This window comes from Choloepus didactylus, chromosome 2, assembly GCF_015220235.1.
Source record: "Choloepus didactylus isolate mChoDid1 chromosome 2, mChoDid1.pri, whole genome shotgun sequence".
Taxonomy (NCBI): domain Eukaryota; kingdom Metazoa; phylum Chordata; class Mammalia; order Pilosa; family Megalonychidae; genus Choloepus; species Choloepus didactylus.
Window position 1 is genome coordinate 148,018,328 of NC_051308.1, and position 18,239 is coordinate 148,036,566.

The following is an 18,239-nucleotide window of genomic DNA, read 5'->3' on the forward strand; positions in this document are numbered from 1 at the left end:
AGAAAATCCCAAAACTGCCTGAAAATTAAACAGAACATTTCAAAATAATCTTTGGATCAAAGAAGAAATAACATATTTTAGAAAATGCTGTAAACCGAATGATAAATAAGATGCAACACATCAAAAATTGTGGGCTGCAGCTAACACAATACTTAGACATTTACAGCCATTCCTATAGGTATTAGGAACTTAGGTTAAAATCAATTAAGCTTCATTTCAAGAAGCCAGAAGAAGAGCAAATCAAACCTAAATAATGTAGAAAGAAAGAAAAAAAAGAAAGAATAGAAATCAGTGAAATAGAAAAAGTTAAAGAGGAAACAGTAAAGCTAAAAGCTGGTTCTTTCAAAAGATTAAATTAAACCCCTTGTAAGATACTGATTAAAAAAAAAGAAAAAATTCACATCAGGAATAAAAAAATATTACTAGAGATTCTACAAACATTGAAAAGATACAAGTATATTATGAACAACTTAATATCAATTTGACAATTTGAATAATTCCAGAATTTAAAACTAAGTAAATAGAAAATCTGAGAAGTCTCCATCTAGTAATGAAAATTGAATCAATTATTAAAAATCTTTCCACAAAAAAGTCAAACCTTACCAGTGAATTATTTCAAACATTTAAGTAAAGAAATTACCCGAATTTTGTACAAATTCTCCCAGTAAATATATAAACTCTATTTAAAGTCCACCCTAACATTGACAAAACCTGACAAGGACATCACAAGAAAGTAAAATTATATATCAACCTATCTCATGAACATAGTTGCAAAATAACCCAAAATCCTATTGCAAAATCTTATTGCTGAGAAACTAGCAATAGATAATAAATATATAAATAAACTAGCAAGTGAGGGTAATTCCATATGTGCAAAATGGTTTAACATTTGAAAAATCAATATAATTTTCCATTATAATTTTTTAAAGGCAGAAAAGTAAAAGATAATCTTATAGATGGAAATTTAAAAGGGATTAAAAATGCAACATCTGACAGTCATATTAAAAACTATTAGCAAACTGTGATTAGGCAAGAATGTCCTTAAACTGACAGAGATACAGTTTACAGCAGACATATTTAATTGAAAAGTTCTGCCCCGTGATGGGGATTGAAACAGGATGCTTAAAAATCACAGCTTCTATTCAACATTGTATGTACTAGAGATCATAGCCATGAAATCAGGCAAGAAAAATAAATGACACGCATAAAGATTGGAAAGGAAGAAATGAAATAGTCGTTGCTTGCTGATGTTATAAGTATGTACATTAAAAATCCAAAAGAACTTACAAACTATTGGATTGCCTTGGGCTAATCTCTAAATTTATTATTGGGACACTAAGCTCTGAAGGAAAAAGCACTCACACAGACCAATCTGCAAAGACTGAGAAAGCTGGGTTTTTTCTTTTTCTTTTTTTTCTTCTTCTTCTTCTTCTTTTTTTTTTTTTTGGTTGTTGTTGTTGTCAACTCCTGGCATTCAAGGAAATCTCTGTCATAACACCAGCTGGACCCAATCTTAAAGAACACATGCCTCAGTGTCTACATTTCAGGGCTAACACATTAAATTATTAAAATGTTCAGGTTGCAACAAAAAATTATAAAACAGCAAATTAAAAAGGAAACAATGGCTCATGCAAAGGAGCAGAATAAATAATTAGAAACCATCAATGAGGAAAACCAAAGCTTGGGACATACCCCACGAAGACTTTTAAAAAATCATCTTAAATGTACTCAAAGATCAAAGAGCTAAAGGAAAACAAGAACAAAGAACTAAAAGAAATCAGGAAAACAATAGATGAACATAAAGAGAATATCAGTAAAGAGATAGAAATAATAAAATGGAACTAAACAGGGCTGAAGCTTACAGTAACATTTAAAATTCCCTGGAGGGGTTCAACAACTGATTGGAGCTGGCAGAAGAAAGAGTCAGTGGATTTGAAGATAAAGCAGTTGAAATTATTCAGTCTGAGAAGCAGAAAGAAGAAAGAAGAAGAGTGAACAGAGCCTGAGAGATCTGTGGGACACCATCAAGCGTACCAATATATATCATATAGGCTTCTAAGCACATTGTATGATTCGATCATATACACCATGCAATAACATAAGTATGATTCTTTTTTACAAATGAGGATGCTTAGGGACAGTGAGATTGCCTTGCCCAGTGCAAAAGTGGCAGAACTGAGATTCAAACCCATGCAACTGGGCTTCAGAGTTTGTGCTGTAAGTTTTTCCTTCAGAATTTAAAGGATATACCTGGTGCTTACAGACCAACTGCAATGAGTCAGGTCCTTTAGAGTGGTCTATTGTTCAATGAGGGAAAGGACCCTGGGAAAGCACAATAAGAGAGAGTTGCCCTGGAAGCCCAGGGAAGAGAGGTCAGAAGTATCAGGTATTGAAGAAAGTGAAATGAGATGATGACTGAAAAGTAATTCTGATGGGTATCCAGTCAGCAAACCACTGCCAAAAATATGTGGGAAAAGGACCTGACAACAAGGGAGTAGGTTTGCAATGCTGTTCTCCAGGCCAGCTGAAGTTTAAAGACTAATGGTGCCAAGGCACAGGGTTATTTGACATTTTCACAGCAGCAGAGAGAAGAGTGAGGAGAGGTTGGAATTTTCCCAGAATAGGAATATTTTTTAAGGGAGATGCAGCAGAAAATGACAAGATTTGAAGGAGCTGAGGGTTCTAGTTTGAGAAAAAGTTTGGTCATCGTTCCAGACTAGATAGGAAGGAAAGAGAAGGAAGTAAATCTGGAGTACACAGTAAATGGGAAGAATGATGTGTGTTCGAGGTTGAGAGTTTTAACTTAAAAGTAAAACTATTACCAGTTAATTCAGCAGAATGGGTGTTATGCTCCATGTATTAGTTGATCGGATAGGAAAAGCATCTAAAGCAGTTAATATGATATGCTCTCACTGTGATTGAATGTAACTGAAAGGCAGATTAGTTGAGCTGGCAAAGTCCTTGGGATTCAGGGCACAGCCACATTTGGTTGGTGCATAAATGGTATAAATTTTCTGAGGTTAATTTTCTGATGTCTGCTTGTTGAAAAGAAGATCATCTTTTGACTTGGAAATTTTAATTTATGAATTTGTCTTAAGGAAATACTTGTCCAAGTTTCCATAAAAGGAATTTCACTGAAGTACCTGTTTATTATTACCAGTATGTTTTATGGTTATTGCATTTATTTAAATGTGTATGTATATAAAATTTTATTCAAAGTGTACCTTCCATATAACTTTAGGGATATGTACGACTATTGCATAGGTAACAATTTGGTCTACTAAACTACAGACGAGTATTCATTAATTTGCATGTGTCTTTTGGACTGAGAATAGCTCATTAAAAAAATTATTTCATTTCTCTATTGTTCTATGATTCTGTCAACTCAGTCAGACATTCTTGTTACCAAGGACCAAACAAGTGTGGTTTTGATATATAAATTATAAAGTGACAATCCTTGCTTTTTTTTTAATTTTTTTTCCAGGTGACATTACAGAACTGGTTGAAGAAGACGACCTTGAAAGGTCATTCCCCCACTAAAATGGAAAATGTCTACGAAAGCCCTCACACACATTCTGGAATCGCATAAGGAGCTAAACCACCCAGAGACCAAGGAAAAGACTGGAACTGTGAGTCTACCTGTAGATAACTATTTCTTAGAAGCCCTCCTGAGTGAAATGGCAGAAATGTGGAAAATGTAAATGCAGACAAGTTTTGCAAGTGCTCTTCCATTGAAGCTGGAATATCATCACCATTCTGTCAGGGTGAAACTGTCTGAGGGAGGTTAAGTAATTTGGTTCAGTCAGGATGTGAGCCTTGACCTGTCTGACTTCTAAGCCTGTGGTTCTTTTACAATGCCATGAAGTAGTGCCCACTACAAGAAATATTGGTCATAATTGAGATAGTACTAATTCAGTTACTGTTCTAAAGAACTTTGCATTTATCTCTCAGACAAGAATAACTCACTCAAGAGACTTTATGAGCTATTGATTTATAAGGCTTTGAACTCATCTATGAACTCGGTGAATGCTGATTGTTAATTAAATGCGCTTTAAGTTTAGTCAGTAAAAAATGTAATTGGACATTCATTTCTATTTTCAGAAAACATCAGGCTTCAGGCCTTGGACCGAAATATTCTCCAAAAGAAAGCTTCGGTAAGTATTCAGATCTTGCTCAGCTTCAAATTCTTAAACTTATTTTCAGAGCAACCAGAATGTTGCATCCAAAAAATTCAATGACCTTTTATAAGCCCCCTCTGTTACAACAAATACATCATTCCATCTGTCATTTTGAAATATATAAATAAAATATGCCAACTTAAAATTTTTAGAGTTCCATCAATTTTTACCCCCATTAAATGGTCTTTTTTGTTTTATTTCCAGTAAAGAAAGTTTCAAACTGGTAGAGCAATCAGCAGGAAGCCATTTCAATTTCTAGAGTGGAATTGAGTGCTTATTTATAGACATAGTGTTTCTGAATGCAGTGGTTAAAAAAACTATCCAGTATAAATCATATATGGTTATAACACAAGCTGACAGTTTTGGTTTTTTTTTTTACAGTTGTCCTCTGTAATATGTTATTAACTGACAATTGGCTGCTTCATTTTCTCATATTTTCTGTAATGGCCAAGGGCTAGCAACTGTGTTTTCAAATTTTCAGACCATGATTTTTATGTTTACCAGTTTTTACCAGCGGACAGTTATCTGGACTGCATGAAGGAGAGGCACTTAAACCTGTTTCTGAATCGTGTGGCTTAGTTAACTCTCATTATTTGGATTTTAAAACGATTTGATACTTTGTCTTTCACTTGGGCTTTGATATATGTAAATTTTTAATTTCCAATCAAATTCAATACTGACAACTATTTTATGTAATAGTGAGAAAAGTTCAGATCTGGATTGCAGGTTTAAAAATTCAGAGAACATACAACATAGCAGAAATATTGGGAGAAAGGTGAACTTATCGTTTTAAAGCCTCAAGCCATATTCCAAATAATATGACTTATTTGAACTGTAGAATTCAAAGATGAGTTTAACTTTTTGCACTGTAAAAAGAACACCATATAAAACTGTAAAATATTTTTCTTGCTATTCCAATAAGTATCTGTTTTAGACACAGAAATTCCCTCTTCTGGACTTTGGTAATGTATATAAAATAGAATATAAGAAGGACCAAAGTAACCTAAATGTCCACATTAATGTGTGTGTGTGTAAATTTTCTGACTTTTTTTGGGGACTCAGGCTTCTCTGAAATTATTGTCTCTTAGACTTTATTCAATTCTGTTAGACATACAGTTGATTTTCAACATTCTGCATCATATTTTCCTTGGCTGAGGCATGAAATATATTTTATGGGAAGTTGTATAAAAGTTCTAAATGGCACTAAGAATAAGAGAGAAATGAATATCCCACCCTGTCTTCCCTGAAGACTTGTTTTTAGTTCTCACTGGGCAAAATGTAAAAGAATCATATTACAGAAACCTAAAAAGTCCATCCTGGTAGCTAACATTTATTGAGTCCTCTTTATGTGCTAGGTACTGTACACATATTCATTTCAGCCACACGGTGTTTAAGAAATAGGTTGACATATCATCCCAGTTTTACAACCAAGGAAGCTTGCCAAGGTCACACAACCAGTAATTGATATAGCTAGGATTCCCACATAGGGTCATCAGATTACAAAATCAAGGCTCTTAATCTTCATCTTACTTTTAAATAACAACAGTTAATGCTGGTGCACTTTAAAATACCCTCATGTGTCTTTTAACAAACTGTTGGAATCAAGTCCTCCACAAAGACATATTCAGGTCCCAACCCCTGATCCTATGATTCCATTTTTAAATAGGATTTTTGAAGAGGTTCTTAGCTAAGGTATGGCCAACCTGAATATGGGCTGGCCTAAATCTAACATGGTTGAAATCCTTGTAAGCAAAGGAAATTGGACATGGAAGAAGCAGCCAGAAGGAGAAACTAGAAAAGGAGAGCAATCTCCATGTACAAAGGCAGAGATGCTCCTCCAAGGAGCCCCATGCACTGTGTGCAAGCCATCACCAGAACACACAGAGAGAGCATGGCCTGCTGATACTTGATTTTGAATTTCTAGCCTCCAAAATTGTGAGAAAATAAATTCCTGTTATTTAAGCCAACCAGTCTGTGGTATTTGGCACAGCAGCCCTGAAAAACTAAGACAAAGGTTAAGACAAGCAAGCCAGAGAATATGAGAATGTGGAATTACCTGGTAAATTGGGATCTGCATTTCCCTTCAATGGGAGTGTTATTTCTTGCTTTCATTCCTTCCTTCTTGCCTGAACTCTCTTTCCCATTCCCCAACACCCTCCAACGTGCACACTCTGAAGGGGCTTGGAAAATCCTCTCTGTCCTCAGGGTCTCTGGCATCTCATATTCCTTATAGTCCTCAGCCTTGTAGAAACGTCCCAGTTTCTGAAGGCCATTTAAAAAGAAATCACCTGAGAAGATGCTGCTATTTCTATTGTGGGAAACACTAGATTGGAAGCTGATGGAAAAGGGCAATAGTATTGAGCTCTTACAAGCTGAACGACAACCAGAAGTCTTCATGGATAGTGTACTGTGCTGGCGGTGTCTGAGGGGTGGAGGACACCTCCAGGGAAGCTTCCTTTATGACTCAAGGACTCAATTACAAAGACTGCAGGGCATTTGGAAATGGTTATGATAGTGCACAGTCAGGCAATGAATATTTATGGATACAGAGCTGGATGTTTCCTGTGATGAATTCTCGGTCTAGAGATGTCAAAAGCAAATTGAATAAGATCCTCCCTTCCTTGGGATTATTTACTTTAGAAACGGTACTATAGCTTCCCTCGGCCCAGCCAGCCTCATGCCACTTACACTTGTAAATTCTGAAGTTCATTCCAAGAATGTATGGATGTTCCCATAAAATCTATTACTGTAATTTTATGTGTGTGTGTGTTGGAGAGGGGGTAGAGAGAGTGGCAACCTGAGAAGTCTGTATTGCACTTATTGGGCAAAAGCAGCAGAGGCATCCCAATAGTAAAAAAAGTGACAAGAATTTCTACAATCGCCACTACTATTTAATAGTCTACTAGAAATATTGGTCAAAATGATTAAACAAGAGAATGAAGAAGTATAAAAATTTGGAAAGGAGGAGATAAAATTGTCACTATTTGCAGATGAAGTATACTTCTAAAGCTACAAATTCCAAGAGAATCACTGAAAACCTACAAGCAATAAGAGAATTCAGTAAGATGATGGGGTATGTGAGAAGAACCTAGGGATAATGAGTAGCACTTCACAGCTATATCGAAATATTATCACTAACCAACCTGTTAATAATAGTCTCTGGTGAGGGATTGTGAGCAGCCACCTTCCGGATTTGGCCTAGTAGACAAGCTGCAGCCTGCCCTTGAGTTCCCCCCGCCCATCGAGTGGTGCCAAGATGGCGCCCACATCCTGCTTCCGGCTTCTGATGTATGTAACCACCCGCTGTATTCACCAATCATGCTTGTGTGCGTGGCGTTAGCCCATTGGATACACGCAAGGTTTATAAGAAAGTTCCCGGGCAAAGCTCGGGGAGACAGCCCACAAGGAGCCGTACCTGACGGCCGCATCGAGGTTGTTCTCCCCCGAGGTGTCTCGCCCCGGGTGGAACCTGTAAAGATGATGATTGCCTAGTCCCATTAAAAGTTTATCTGCTTTACCACCGCGAGTCCTGAGTGATCACAAGTGCTCCGGGTAAGACGTTGTCCGCACCCTCTCTCCCCTTATCTCTCTGGTCCCCATCGCCGGCCGACCGAGGACTCGAGGCGGGGCGGAGAAGCGCCGGACAAGGGATAACCACAATTGATTGTTTTGCTTAGATTTTCTGATTTAAAAATATGTTTATCCTCCCAACTCTGAAAATTCTCATCAAAACCATGTCCTCAAATTATTCAACAGAATCTTTCTGGATCAGTATAAAGAATACGGTTAGCTAATTAAGCATTTTTCCCGGGAAGCCTATTTTAAACAAGAAAGTCAGTGGAGTTTTTGGCACATTTGTCATCTGAGGACCACTAGCCATACTTGATTCTCCCCTTCCCCTGCCATAGTGGGTGTCCTACCTGAGATATTTCAACATGTGTAAATTGGGTCATCTGAGCATTATCAAGGGAAAAGCAACTTTCCGGGGAAGGGTTGTTAGAGTTCTTACAATAAGCATCGTGCGTGTGTCTCCTATAATAATACTCAAAATTAGATGATGCTGACCCAGTTAGTGCCCAGGATTAAAGAAATCTGCTTAGGATTGAATTGAGTCCATGGAGCAAATGCCAAGAGAAATGCATTCCACAGAATGCCTTTTAGAAAACCTCTCACTATCAAGACTGCAAATCTTTGGTTTCTTTTCCCTTGAGGTACAACTGCCAGGAATTAAACATTGATGTATTTTATGCTCATACCTATTCTTATGTAGGACTTAGCTATTTGGAACCCTACCCTAAAATAAAAACTTAAAGTTGTATAGTTTTAAAAGAAATTGTATACATTCCATATAGTTTCTTTATATAATTTTTATACAGCTTTAAATATTTACATCAGAATTAGGAAAATGTTCTGATTAAGTGGGTGTGGGGTGGGGCCTATACTTCAGTATTTTTAAAAAAGCTTTATAGGAAATTCTATCGCACAGCTAAGAGTTGAGAGCCACTCTTCTAACGTAGCACCTTAGTCAATCCATAGCACCCAGCATAATTGCCTGGCAGCTAGGAAATCCTCAGTAACTATTTACATAATTTGTACATTATGATCTAGCTGTATGAGATATATTCCTTCTCTTGAGCAGCCATTGGCAGTCATTACATCCAGTAAGTCCATTGATTCTAAGTTAATAAAATACTGATAATGCCACAGTTGCCCTTCCTCAAGTTTTGTCATTTGAACCCAAAGAATTATTGATTTAACCTAAACAGGCCCAATCTCTTTATCCCAATCTCTTATAATTAAAAAAATTTTTTTGAAGGAAGTTCTAGTTGCTAACAATGTAAGATTGCAGAAAGAATTTGTTTTTGATGTCTTAAAATATTATATGTATGAAGTCCTTTTCCTTGAATTAAAAATACATAATCATACATTCAAAAAAGATCTTCACATAAAAGATTCCAAAGCTAAGTTATGTGATTCAATAAATGAAAATTCCCAACACTTTGCGGGTTTGGTTTTTGTGTGTTGCGTTTGGTGATGTAATGGAAGTCAGTGTTAAATTTTCTTAGTAGAAACCGATTCCACTCTTGGTACTTCCTACAGCAGTGATTGCTTTGTAGCAATCCCACAACTGAGGCAATTATCTGGACTGGCAAAAATGCATCTGAAGGCAAACCCTGGCACTCCAGGGCAAGACTGGCCCCTGTCTTTCTGATCTCTTCTGAGGTGGTTCTCAAATGTTAGGTGCATCAGAATCTCCTGGGAAGCTTGTGAAACATATAGAGTCCTGAGCCTCACCCTCAGAGATTCTGATTGAGTAGCTTGGCATGGAGCCTTGGAATCTGCATTTTAAACAACTATTGCAAACTGATTTTGATGCAGGAAATATGGCCCCTACAGAAAGATAGTTCTGGGTTATGTTTTATTTTTTCACTTCCAGTAGCTGAAGGAAACTTATCAGGGTTTAGCAACCTAGGCCATCATGGGAGAGCTGTCCTGGGCTGGGCATGTATTCAATAATTTCCTTTTTTTTTACTAGAGAAATTGTGGATTTATAGAACAATCATGCATAGAATACAAGATTCCCATATGCCACCCTATTATTAACACCTTGCATTGGTGTGAAACAATTGTTACAATTGGTGAAAGCACATTTTTATCATTTTACTATTAATGATAGTCCATGGTTTAATTTAGGGTTCACTGTATAGTGCAGTTCCATGGAAGTTTTTAAAAATATTTATTCTAGTAGCAATCTAACATATCCCCTTTTAACCAATTCAGATATATATATTTCAGTGCTGTCAATTATGTTCACAATGTTGTGCTACCATCACCCCCATCCACTACTAAAACTTTTCCATCATCCCAAATAGAAACTACATTTTGAGCCTTAAATTCCTATTCCATATCCCCACCCCATCCCCTCTGGTAACCTATATTCTAGATTCTGACTCTATGAGTTTGCTTATTCTAATTATTTCATATCTGTTAGATCATACAATAGTTACCCTTTTGTGTCTGGCTTATTTCACTCAACATGATCTCTTCAAGGTTCATTCATGTTGTCACATGTTTCAGAACTTCATTCCTTTATATGGCTTAATATTTCATTATATGCATAAACCACATTTTGTTTATCCATTCATTGGTTGATGGATACTTGGGTTGCTTCCACATTTTACAATTGTGAATAATGCCAGTATGAACATCAGTGTCCAAATCAAGACATCATCAAGGAGATGCTTTCTTCCTGAAGACTGGCTGCTGGCAATCCTTGGCTCCTCTGCCCCATGGCAAGGCACATAGCAGTGTCTGCTGGCCTCTCTCTTCTTGTCCCAGTTTACTCGCAGCTTCTGGTTTCCATGACTTTCTCTCTATATATAGTCATCCCATTTATAAAGGACTGCAGAAAGAGAACTAAGACCCATCCTGAGCCACACTTTAACTGGAGTAGCTCCATCAAAAGGTCCTACTTACAATAGGTTTACATCAACAGGAATGGATTATCTTTGACAATATGACTTTCTGGGGTACATACAGTTCCAAACTACCACACTAAGGAACTGCCAAACTGTCTTCCACAGTGTCTGCATCATTTTACATTGCCACCAACAACGAATGAATGTTCCTTTTTCTCCACATCCTCTCCAATACTTGTAATTTTCTGGTTTTTTTTTTCTTTTAGTAGCCATTTTAATGGGTGTGAAAAGGTATCTCATTGTGGTTTTGATTTGTGGTTTTGATTGTTTCATCTACAATCAACTGAGGAGATTGCCTTCAGTAATGAGAGAAGTCTCATTCAATTAGTTGAAGGTTTTAAAAGGAGAAGTGATGATTTCCATCTCTACTTCAGCCAGCCAGCTTCTCCTGAGGAACTCATGAAAAACTTTCATTGGAGTTCCCAGCTTGCAGACTGCCCCACAGATATTTGTACTTGCCCATCCCCACAGTCACATGAGAAATTTTTATAAAAATCTTATAATATTTACAGATATCTCCTGTTGGTTCTGTTCCTCTAAAGAACCCTGACTAATACAACTTTGGTTCTGGGAGTGGTTTTTGAGAAACAGAATCTTAAGGATGAGATTTCTAAATTGATTCTGGAGTTTTTGGACTTGGTTCTCTAATAATGGTTAGATTCAAAGACACTAAAAAAAACAACTCTATTTCCAATAATCAAGAGGTCTCTGAAAGTCCATGGCATGAGTTGGCAATAGAGATATGCAAAATATCACCTCTAGATATGGCTACTCAAATGCTTATAAGAGGCAAGGTGCTGATGAGAGTGTTTTTCACACCTTAACAGAGTTTTGTGGGGTAAAAAGGTTTAATGGCTGGTTTTTCCTAAATACGCTGGATACAGTTACAAAAGAAAGGGATGAGCTCAAGGCTTCAGATTTGCAACTTAAGCACCACATGTGGCATGTGAAAGTTTCTATGTGTGCCCTGAAAGAAAATCTAATTTCTTGTAGCCACAGACTTGAGACTTCTGAAAACTAGACCCAGAGCCCCATTGTGCAAGCAGCTGAATTACAATGTAAACTAAATTCACAACTTTGCAGGGTCTCTGCTGTTAAAGTGAGGGCATAAATGGAAAGGAATGGGATCCTGAAAATTGGAATGGGGGCATATGGGTTGATAATGATGGCAGTGGGGACACTGAAACCCTAGATTCTGCTGAGTCTTTGCCAGATAAACCTTTAACAATCTGCCCTAAGGAAACAGCCGCCGGACTTCCAGTCTGCCCTGAGGAATATACCATCAAACCTCCACCTGAAGAGATTAATCCTGCTGTGCCTGATAAACCTATAACCACCTTCCCTGAGGAAACAATCCTCACACCTCTGTGTGAAGAGATTAATCCTGTTTCACCAAATGAAACTGCAGTGGAATGCCCTGAGTTAATTGGTTTGCAAGATACTTCTAATTCTTCTCATGGCCAACCCTCCCCACCACTCTTTTCTTCCAGACTTCTAACTACACTGAAGTCCCAACAGGCACCAAAAGGTAAGGTACAAAGTGTGACCCGTGAGGAGGTACACTATACTACAAAAGAACTGCATGAGTTTTCCAATTTTGTATAGGCAGAAATCAGGGGAATATGTGTGGGGATAGATATTAAGGGTGTTCAATAATGGTAGAAGGAATATAAAGTTGGATCAGACTGAATTTATTTGATATGGGTCCACTAAGCAGATATTCTGGATTCAGTGTTGTAGCTTGAAGGGTTAGAAAGGACTCTGAGAGTTTCTCAGGTAGTTGGCTGAAACATGGACCAAAAGGTGGTCTATAATACCTGAGGTTGAAATGCCATAACTGCCCTGGTATAACATAGATGAAGGGCTCCAAAAGCTTAGAGCAATTGGAATGTTAGAGTGGATTTAACAGATAAGACCTGCTTACCCACCCCAGGAATGTCCAGAGAACAAACCTTTTAGCAGGACTGTGAGGAATAAATTTGTAAGACTAACTCCATCTTCTCTGAAGAGTTCTGTGGTTGCTCTTCTCTGTAGAACAGATGTTACTGTGGGAAATGCTGTCACTGAACTTGGATTCTTAAACACAATGAGGATGATCAGATCCCTGATTGGCAGAAAAGTGACAGCATTTAATCACCAAAGACAAGGTGGATGTGGCTACCATAATGGACAACAGACTCAAAGCAGCAATCAAAATAGTTTGACTTAGCAGAGACTTATGGCATTGGCTAATAGATCAAGGGGTACCTAGAAGTAAAATAGATGGGCAATCTACTATATTCTTACTTGATCTGTATTAAGCAGAAGGGTTCTAGGTCAAGTGAACAAAAGTTTAACCTGAATTACAAAAACAGAGTCATAGCCCCTTAATCAATTCCCAGACTTAAGACAGTTTACAGACCCAGAGCCTCTTGATTGAAGGGAAGGCCAGGACCCTTGGGTTATGATCCTGTTACACTGCCAACAACTTATACTGTTAATCCTCCCAGCCTTCCCCAAAGAGACCTATAGCCCTTTACCAAGGTAACTGTGTACTGGGATAAAGGAAATGAACAGATTTGAGGGGGATTATTAGACACTGTCTTGGAAATGACATTAATTCCAGGAGATCCAAAATGTCACTGTGGTCAATGAGTCAAAGTAAGGGTTTCTGAAGGTCAGGAGATCAATGGAGTTTTAGCTCAGTTCCATCTCACCATGGATCTAATGGATCCCCAGACCATTCTCTGGTTATTTCCCCAGTTCCAGAATGCATAATTGGAATAGACACATAGTTAGCAACTGGCAGAATCCTCACAATGGTTTCTTGATTGTGGAGTGAGAGCCATTATGGTAGGAAAGACCAAGTGGAAGCTATTAGAACTGTCCCTACCTAGCAAAATAGTAAATCAAAAGCAATCCAGAATTATGGAGGGATTGGCAACATCAGGGACTTGAAGGATTTAGGGATAGTGATTCCCACTACATCCACATTCAACTCTCCTATTTGTCCTGTGCAGAAAACAGACGGATCTTGGAGGATGACAATGGATTATCATAAACTTAATCAGGTGGTGACTACAATTGCATCTGCTGTTCCAGATGTGGTATCTGGTATGCAGCTTTTGTCCTGGCAAATACTTTTTTTCTCAATTGCTGTTAGTAAAGATTACCAGAAACTGTTTGTTTTCAGTTGACAAGGCCAGAAATGCACCTTCACTGTTCTACCTCAGGGATATAGCAACTCTCCAGGTCTATGTCATAATCTAGTCTGCAGGGACCTTGATAATCTCTCCCTCCCACAAGACATCACACTGGTCCATTATATTGATGGTATCATGTTGATTGGACCCAGTGATCAAGAAGTAACAACTACTCCAGGCTTATTGGTAAGGCATTTGTGTGTCAGAGGATGGGAGACAAATCCAACAAAAATACTGGGACTTCCACCTCAGTAAAATTTCTGGGTGTCCAGTTGTGTGGGGCATGGTGAGATATCCCTTCTAAGGTGAAGGATAAGCTGTTGCAACTGGCCCCTCCTATGGCCAAAAAAGAGGCACAATGCCTAGTAGGTCTCTTTGGATTTTTGGAGACAACATATTCCTCATTTGGGTGTGCTACTCCAGCCCATTTACCAAGTGACCACAAAAGCTTCTCTTTTTGAGTGGGGACTGGAACAAGAGGAGGCTCAGAGACAAGTCCAGTCTGCTGTGCAAGCTGCTGTGCCATTTGAGCCATATGACCAGCAATGAGATCAGCAATGATAGACATCTCATCCAATTAGTTGAAGGTTTTAAGAGGAATAGAGATGATTTCAGCAGTCAGAAGAAAGAATTTCCTTCTCTATTTCAGCCAGCCAGCTTCTCCAGGGAAATTCATTGAAAACCGTTGGAGTTCCCAGCTTGCAGCCTGCTAAATGGAACTTGGACTTGTTCATCCACAAAGTTATATGAGACAATTTTTATTTTAAAAAAATCTCTTAATAGTTATAGATATTTCCTGTCAGTTTTGTTTCCCTAGAGAGTCCTGACTAACACAGCCATAAATGTGAGGGTTGATTTTTGAGCTCTCAATTTGATTCCATTGGTTTATATGTTTGTCTTTATGCCAGTGCCATGCTGTTTCGATCACTGTGGCTTTTTAATAACTTTTATGATCAGGAAGTGTGAGTATTCCAACTTTGTACTTCTTTTTCAAGATGGCTTTGTCTATTTAGGGACCCTTAACCTTCCATATAAATCTGATGAGTGCCTTCTCCATTTCTGCAAGGAAGTTTGTTGGAATTTTGATTGGGATTGTGTTGAATCTATAAATCACTTTAGGTAGGGTTGACATCTTAACACTACTTAGTCTTCCAATCCATGCACATGGAATGTTCTTCCATTTATTTAGGTCTTCTTTGATTTGTTTTTTGCAGTGTTTGGTATTTTTCTGCACACAAGTCCTATACATCCTTGGTTAGATTTATTCCTAGATATTTGATTCTTTTAGTTGAAATTGTAAATGGAATTTTTTTTCTTGATTTCTTCTTCCAATTGTTCTTTGCTTGTGTATAGAAACTTACTGATTTGGGGGTGTTGATCTTGTACCCCACCACTTTGCTGAATTCATTTACTACTCTAGGAGCTTTGTTGTAGATTTCAAATTCTTTCTTGAAACCTGTTTTCTTTAACAGGGGCATGTAATCACTGAAGAACTTTATATGCCACTTGAATACATGTATTCCTGGTTGAATTCATCTTGGAGCTAAAGCTTTCAAATGCAAATGCATTAAAGTGTCTTGCTAAAGTTTTTGAAAACATGCTTTCAACAAATCCTACCCTTTAATCTGAATGGAAATGGAAAACAGACTCCACTAAAACAATTTCAAACATAATTCATCACCTAATAAAGAGAGATCACTACTGCTAAGTGATCTGACATGGTAACAGTTCTCCGTAGTGCAGAGCACTTGATATACACATTAATGTTGCAAAGGTGCCCAATTAAAATAGTGTTTAAGGCTGTGAAGCTTTATGTGGGAGGAAAGAAAAAGAGGCAAAAAAACAAATAGAGAATTTCCAACTGCTCTAGTACTACTGGGATTTCCCTACTTTGGGCAGAGGAGTACCTGAGATCAGTGCCGCCTTCTTCTGTTTGCCCTTAAATTTCCAGTCATTTTCCTCCTCTCTCTCTTCTTCATTTTTCCTTTCCCTTAGCTTTTCTGAGAACCATGAGTTAAGTCTCCACCTCAGAGCCTCTTGAAGGCAGTTGTTTGACCTTTGAAAGAGATGGCTGAGCGATGCATTGGTCTGTGGGCTGTAATCCAAGAGTCCCATGTTCAGGATGGAAGGGGCATAACATTTTAAAATCTTCTCCTCCCTTTGCATGCTAATTGTGGTAATTAAAGTCTATTGTGATAATTTCTGAAACTGTGAGGAGATAGGAAATTAGTACTCCTGGAACTGAATTGGAACTCCAGACAAGCTGCCAATGTGTGACCAGAAGGTCTGGGAGCAGCTATTTGCCATCTTTCAGCACAGCAGTAGAATGGAAATCAGAGGAAAACAAATGACTCAGTTTTCCTTTTTAGAAAATTCTCGATTCCAGCTGCCCGATTTCCCTGTTCAAATATAAGGGATCAAACCACAACTGAACAATGAAGAGTCTGGGATTAGGAGTCAACAATTGCTTCCTGATTTGGTGTCCAATCACAACGGGATGCTTCCACACTCACTGATGCCTTGGGTAACTTTTTGCAGAAGTTTATGAGATTATATATCAGGAAGGAGAGACATAAGTGAGAAAGCCTGTGTTTCCATCCCATCTTTTCTATTTACACACTATGTGACCTCAGCAGATCATCTAACCTCTTTGAGAGTGTTTCCTCATCTGTGAAATGAGAATAATACTTGCATCACAGGGCAGTTGACAGACAGGTGAGTTAGTATACCTGAGTTAATGCCCATTTTAAGCCCTATAAAAATGTAAAGTGTCTTTGCTGCTATGAAGGTATTTGGAGGGATGACAATGGTTACTGGGTCACAGAAATGAACTAAGAGAGAAGAGAAAGTACTTGTCATAGGTTTAGAGGGGAAATAGTGTCTGAATGAACATATCTATTACCACAGGTATTTATATTGGGGAAAGGGGCCTCCATTCTAAAAACTCAATCATGTCATCATTGATTTGAAGACATTAAGTAAAATAAGCACCAAAAATAAGAAAGTAATAATAGCTATCTTTTAACATTCCCTTTAGACTGAGTGCAGTAATAACCTCTTCTTTTCGTATCTCATTTAATCACAGCCACTATCAACAACAATCCTTCACAATAGGTAGTATTACTTCCACTTTTCAGATGATGAAACTGACCAAAATTAAAATTCAAAACTTTCCCAAGATCACTCACCTAATAAGCAAAGCAATAGAGTTTCAAACCCAGTTCTAAATCATGTGTCCTCCACCAGCAAAGTCTTGAAGAGAATGAGAGCCACACGATCTCTGAATTGAAACAGAAGTTTTGTCTCTGTGACAAGTTGATCTTGACTTAAGTTCCTGTCTGTGAAACTGGTACATGATGGTGAGGGTAGCTTAAACACACACACACACACACACACCCTTCATACGTGGCTCCTGTCCACCATGAGTATGGTGAGAAGGAAAAGTGTGATTGTAACTGACTGACGATGAGTTAGAAAGCTTAGGTCTTATTCCTCCTTTATTACTGGCTAGCTATGTGGCATTGGATAAGTAATTTAACTCTGAGCCTTAATTTCCCCTGCGAGCAGGGTTACAATGATTGTTCAGTCCACCTCACAGGGTAATTGTGAGAAGAATTAGGTGAGGTGGTGTACATGAACACATTTTTAGATACTAAAGAAAAGGGAGGCTTTATTAAGAGATATTTCAACCAGATAGGGGTCGGGAGAAGGTTTGCTAAGTGGTATAGGAAAAGAAAAATAACTATGAACCCCTGCTATAACAAGACTCCTTTCATGATATATTTAATCACCTAAAGAAGTGTTTTCCAAAGTATGATATGCCTATTGATGGGACACAAGATGATTTTAAGAGGTATGTAGAAGTTATATTGTAATAGCTTTGCATTCTGGGAAAATATAACATAATAAACCCGACTTCCCAGATTACTGTTCTTAAGATTCAGCGAAATATACAAAGTGAGTCAATTTAAATATAATAAAGTATAGGTGCTCCGTGGATATGGCAGACAGGGTAAAAGTAGAAGGCAGGTGGCTGGTTTTAGGAAGTATTAAAAACTTGCTCTATTTGAAAACAAAGATTTAACTCAGAGGCATTTCTCAGGGATATCTCTGATTGATCTCTATGTGCAATAACGTTCAAGAGGTCTGTTGACATTCTCTTCAGAGCTCACCACATGCCCCACCCTCTACTCTGACTGGCTGAACTCACCCTATAAGGAAGGCAATTTGAGCCAAAGAGTGTTTTTTTTTTTCCTTCTCTAAGAAATATTCTTTTTACCCTGCATTGCATAAAAGATCCAAACTGTATATGCACCTTCTACACCAGGCTTGAGGCTCTACTTTGAAAAGTGAGAATTTACTGTTGATGTCTTAAAAGTCCTTATCCCACATCTTTAAGA